Source organism: Mytilus edulis, chromosome 9, assembly GCF_963676685.1.
Source record: "Mytilus edulis chromosome 9, xbMytEdul2.2, whole genome shotgun sequence".
Classification (NCBI taxonomy): domain Eukaryota; kingdom Metazoa; phylum Mollusca; class Bivalvia; order Mytilida; family Mytilidae; genus Mytilus; species Mytilus edulis.
In genome coordinates, this window is record NC_092352.1 from 18,207,030 (window position 1) to 18,213,578 (window position 6,549).

Here is a 6,549-nt window from a genome sequence, read left to right on the forward strand (position 1 = left end):
CTGATGACATACCCATCAGTACAAACATAGGCAATCCTCTGATTGATTCTGATGACATACCCATCAGTACAAACATAGGCAATCTTCTGATTGATTCTGATTGACATACCCATCAGTACAAACATAGGCAATCTTCTGATTGATTCTGATGACATACCCATCAGTACAAACATAGGCAATCCTCTGATTGATTCTGATGACATACCCATTAGTACAAACATAGGCAATCTTCTGATTGATTCTGATGACATACCCATCAGTACAAACATAGGCAATCTTCTGATTGATTCTGATGACATACCCATCAGTACAAACATAGGCAATCCTCTGATTGATTCTGATGACATACCCATCAGTTCAAACATAGGCAATCTTCTGATTGATTCTGATGACATACCCATCAGTTCAAACATAGGCAATCTTCTGATTGATTCTGATGACATACGCATCAGTACAAACATAGGCAATCTTCTGATTGATTCTGATGACATACCCATCAGTACAAACATAGGCAATCTTCTGATTGATTCTGATGACATACCCATCAGTACAAACATAGGCAATCCTCTGATTGATTCTGATGACATACCCATCAGTACAAATATAGGCAATCTTCTGATTGATTCTGATGACATACCCATCAGTACAAACATAGGCAATCCTCTGATTGATTCTGATGACATACCCATCAGTACAAACATAGGCAATCCTCTGATTGATTCTGATGACATACCCATCAGTACAAACATAGGCAATCCTCTGATTGATTCTGATGACATACCCATCAGTACAAACATAGGCAATCCTCTGATTGATTCTGATGACATACTCATCAGTACAAACATAGGCAATCTTCTGATTGATTCTGATGACATACCCATCAGTACAAACATAGGCAATCTTCTGATTGATTCTGATGACATACCCATCAGTACAAACATAGACAATCCTCTGATTGATTCTGATGACATACCCATCAGTACAAACATAGGCAATCCTCTGATTGATTCTGATGACATACCCATCAGTACAAACATAGGCAATTGTAGTTCAGAATTTACCATTAACCCTTTCATAATAGAATTAATACAATGCACTCATGGTCACACAGCACTCAGTGTATTGGACCTTCAGTACTGTAGCCATCGGTCTTAACCACTAGACCATTAAACAGTTAGATATGTACACCTTACAGTCCTTCAATACACTGAATATACTAGACCTATTGCTTATAGTATCTGAGATATGAACTTAACCTTGTTCACTGATCCATGAAATGAGGTCGAGGTCAAGTGAAAACTGTCTGACGGGCATGAGGACCTTGTAAGGTATGCACATACAAAATATAGTTATCCTATTACTAACAAGACAGAAATTATCATTACAAAAAAATCTAAATTTTCTTTTCAATTAGTCACTGAACCATGAAAATGAAGTCAAGGACCATGGACATGTGACAGATGGAAACTTCGTAACATGAGGCATCTATATATAAAGTATCAAGCATTCACGTCTTCCACCTTCCAAAATATAAAGCTTTTAAAAAGTGAGATAACTCCACCGGTTCACTATCCCTATGTCGAGCTAAAAACAGAGTTTTTATATCCAGGCAATTGATTTATCCAAAATGATCAACAATGATGCAATTGTATATTGAAGGCTTTCCATGTCAGCTTTTGGGGTTGTTTTTATATCAGAATCATGTGCTTCTATATGTATCTGTAGATTTCTAATGTTCTTCGGTTAATTATACATTAATTTTACAACTTCAATACACTAAAGATCAATCTTCTGAAATTTTTTTGGGTAGTCTGTTCCCGCCGAGAAGCCCAAAATTTTCTGCGAGTACTTCGGCTTCCTCCACCATAATAACAGACTTCCCGGTGTCCTACACGCTCCCTTGGGCGGTGTTTGGTGGGTTCTGGTAGTGAGATAATATTGTAACGGACACATCTCCATTAATCCTTAGGGAGTGGACATGGATCCACTGTACCCTTGCAGTCAATCAAGTGGTGCGTCTTAACTGGTGGAATCTCGAAGTACATACATACATACATACTGGCAGGTGTCATCTGACCTTGACCTCATTTTCATTGTTAAGTATTTGTGTTTTGGTCTGTTTTTCTTATACTGTATGCAATAGGTCTATTATATAAATTTTGGTGTATGGAATGATTGTAAGGTGTATATGTCTAGCTGGCAGGTGTTATCTGACTTTGACCTCATTTTCAAGGTTCAGTGGTCAAAGTTAAGTTTTTGAGTTTTGGTCTTTTTTTCTAATACTATATGCAATAGGTCAACTATATTTGGTGCATAGAAATATTTTATGATGTACATGTCAATCTCATAGGTTTCATTTGACCTTAACCTCATTTTCACGGTTCATTGCTCAGTGTTAAGTTTTGTGTATTGGTCTTTTTCTTAAACTATAAGCAATAGGTCAAAAGAAGGCAAGACATTTCAGCATGTGCACACTTGTCTTTAATAGATGTATAAAACTTGACTTCTTTGCCATCTTATATCAGAAGATTGTGCATATCCCTCTTTTGTTCCTTGTGGCTCGTGTCCAAGATACAAAGTTATAATAATAAGCATTAGTCTGATCCCTGTGGATTCTTAAAGGTATATGGTCCTAGAAATCTCACATTGTCAATCAAATCATTGGGGCTTTTTAATCTGATATTTGGATAGGCAGTATTTTTCTTTGACTGTGATACATTGTGTATGCACTTCTCTCAAGTCCTTAACATTTGTATAGCTATGGCGTGAAGTTTATCAAGGGGAAAATATTTTAAAATCGGGTTTAAATTACAGGTATCACATAAACATAACATTATCAAGAACCATGAAAATAAGGTCAGTAAGATAAATTATGCCAGGTGGAAATGTACCCCTTACTTTCATTCCATACACCAAATATTGTTGACCAATTGCTTATTGTATCAGAGGAAAGGACTTAACCACAAATACTTAAATATTAATCAGAGATCCATGTAATAAGGTCTGACCGTCGATGTACCAGTAGATCTTGCAAGATTCAGTATACCAAACATAATTATTCTGTTGCTTGTATATGTTTAACTGAATCCTGAAAATGAGTTCAAGGACAATGGACATATGCCAGACAGAAACTTCTGAACATACAAAATCTGTATACAAGTATTCAGGTCTACTTACTTTTAAAATATATAGCTTTAGTTTATAGATATAGTGTATGCCTCGGCTGCCTGACCAATTGACATCCTTATGTCTCTCCATCTTTGACGTTCTGCACAGTTGAAACAAAATTGGTACCAAAATATTTTTTGAATATACAGCAGAACAGAACAGACCAATAACCAACAATTCACACTTCTGAAAACATAAATGTGCAAAGAACAAACAATAATTCAATGTAGCTCAGTCACATGAAGCCTAAATTTTCCACAAAAAAATTGACAAAATTTCATACCGGGTCTAATATTTAGTGAAAAGGGTGTTGAGGAGCAATGAATCTGAAAATGCATTACACAGTATAAAATGCTCATATAAATCCTGGTACTAAATTTCACGAAGCTCTGATTTGTAGTTCCTGAGGAAAAGGACAAAAATTTCATTAGATGTACAGACATACAGGTGAAACAGCATACCCCTCTCCTTAGAAGCATGGAACATATACTTTCAGTTTCCTTGGGTTCTGGGAGTAATAATAAAACAGAAATATCATGTGTCAATTTTACTCAGATACATAACAAGGTTTATATACAACAGAGCAGCACATACATAACAAAAAATTATCACAATTGTCAGTCTGACAGTACAACAGACTTATATAGCTTAATAAAATACTTGGTCAATCACAATAATTGATGAAATATACGCTATAGAAAGCATGCTGAGCATAAAACTACTTTATCCATACAGATAGAGAATGCTTGTGTAAATACTATCAATTGTGTAACTTATAACCAAATAAACCATGCAAAAGAAAGAATATTCCATCGGCATTGAAAATGTGCCAGATCAGTTGTAATATTATGATGTCTTTGCCTCATAAGACTTTTCTTAAGAATTTCAATATAAATTTGGAATTTGAAATTTTCCAAAAGATTTGTTTAAAATACACTCAAAAACTAAACTCTGTAAGGTTCAGGTAGAGTTTATACAAATCAGGGGCCATGACTAAATTTTATGACAAAATAAAGAAATCCTGATGGACCATTATATTAAGAGGTGGAACCAATTAAGAATTAAGTTCCATATCTTTGAAAAGCTGTAAGTACACTTTTAAAAAACAGATTTAAACCTAAATGGGTTAATCTTCGGATCACAGATATCCATATCTCCAAACTAACAAAAATTTCTGGACTTCCTCCAACGTTCAAATACGAAAAAGTGGAAAAGAAAGAAACGATATATATGTTACAGTAAATAGTTGAAATTAGGAATTACATGTAATTACTAAAATTTAGGAATTACATGTAATTCCCGATGCACTTAGTAAATACAAGTAATTCCTAAAACTGCCCAGTTATTACAAGTAATTACTAATTTTTAAATGATTTTTTACACCTATTTACTAACTGTTAAAACACTGTTGTAATATGGTCAGCTGATCAAAAATTGTGGTAATACCTACTAGAAGATCAGTGAATACTCTTCGAAAGTGATCAACCTAAAGTGTTGTTTTTGATATTGGTGCATAAGCTACGAAATATATAGCAAATTAAACATGATTTTTGTGTTGTAAAGTCATTAATTATAATGATATTAGAATTCACTTTTAGCAGGCAATCTCACTGGTTCTATTCTGTTAAATATGCTGAGAAACATGGTTCATTGGTTGATGACTTGTGCACTTGCAAGTTAATAATTGGACCTCTTTGAATGTAAATTAATGTTAACTTGGGAAAAAACTAAGATCAGCTATAAGTAATATACGATAAAAGTATTATTTTACAAACTTTACTTCAAGATATTATCTTATGATCATAAACAAGCTTCTGTCCAAGTTTGGTGGAAACCCAGTCATAGTGAAAAGTTAATGTTAAATGGCATGAAAACTACAAACAAGTTCAATATAACATGTATAATAAAATGCGGAAAAAAAGGATTTCATTTTACATGATTAATTTACCTCTTAATATTTGTCTTATGATCATAAACAAGCTTCTTTTCAAGTTAGGTAGAAATCCAGGATAATTTAAGAACGTTATCAAAATTTAGCCGCTGATGACGGAACATAGGTTGGTTCGCTGTGTCTCGCGTTTTTGCGATAAGAGTCGCATGCATGCTCGACAAAATGAAAATAATGTCAACAAAAGGGGTGAAATTTTAAGGTGACTTATTCAATCCACAAAAAGATTAGATTCATCACAAATGTCCGACAGAAGAAGTCATTGTTGTCGCTTTGACACTTTCCTCAATTTTATAGTTAATAGATATAGGAAGATGTGGTATGAATGCAAATGAGAAAACTCTCAATTCAAGTAACATATTTTTTTTTAAAGTAAACCATTGTATGTCAAGGTATGGCCTTCAATACTTAGCCTTGACTCACACCGAACAGCAAGCTATAAAAGCCTCCCAAAAATACTAGTGTAAAACCATTCAATTGGGAAAAAGAACAGTGCCCCTATATAAAAACGAGAAACTAGGAAAACTAATGAACTATTTAGAAAAAGGAATTTGACTTTTGTCATTTGGCAACTTGAAAAGCAAAATTAATATAAACAATAGGCTCTCAAGATCCTGAATCGCTCACCTGGTTTTTTTTAACTCAATTTATTCATCAATCATGATTAATATTTTTGAGTTATAATGTATATCAGTGTTTGCTTTAAATTGCTTTTTTTTTGTCATATATGCTACAAAATGAATATATAAGTTATGTAGAAAATCATCAGATATAAACAAAATTTGAACTTGATCTGCAATTTGTCAACTTAATACCAATACTGAAATCAATATTTACAAGCATAAGGGGTAAGTGTGGAGTTAATTTTCAAAGTTCAAGGACCAAAACTCTGCACAAAATCATCAGCCTGAAACAAAACTCCAACTTCATCTATAACTTGTCTGGATAAAACTTTTTACCAATTTTCAAATCAATATCACTTCAAGCTTCCCACAAATGTCTTTCTAAATTTTGGATTGATATCTATGTCTTGCATGCTGATTTTTATGGAGTTTCAAAACGTATTAAACCACCATTTTCCAGTTTCGATTCACAAACTCTAAAGAGTATGCACTTTTGATGTGCCTTATATTCCTTAATCCTTAAGTATGAGCCCTAAAAATCCCTATCCCTTTAATTTCTGGTTTGGTATCTTGAATTATGTCTTTAATTTTAAAACAAACAAATCAAGTCAGTAAATAGCTGTAAAAATGACAAAAATAATCAGTAAATACCAGTAATCACTGAATCAACTAGTAAATACATGTAATTACTAAATTGGCTAGTGATTACAGGTATTTACTGAAATGCTTAGTAATTACGTGTAATTCCTAATTTCACCTATTTACTGTAACATATATATGAATGACTACATAAACTCCATTTTTTCTGGG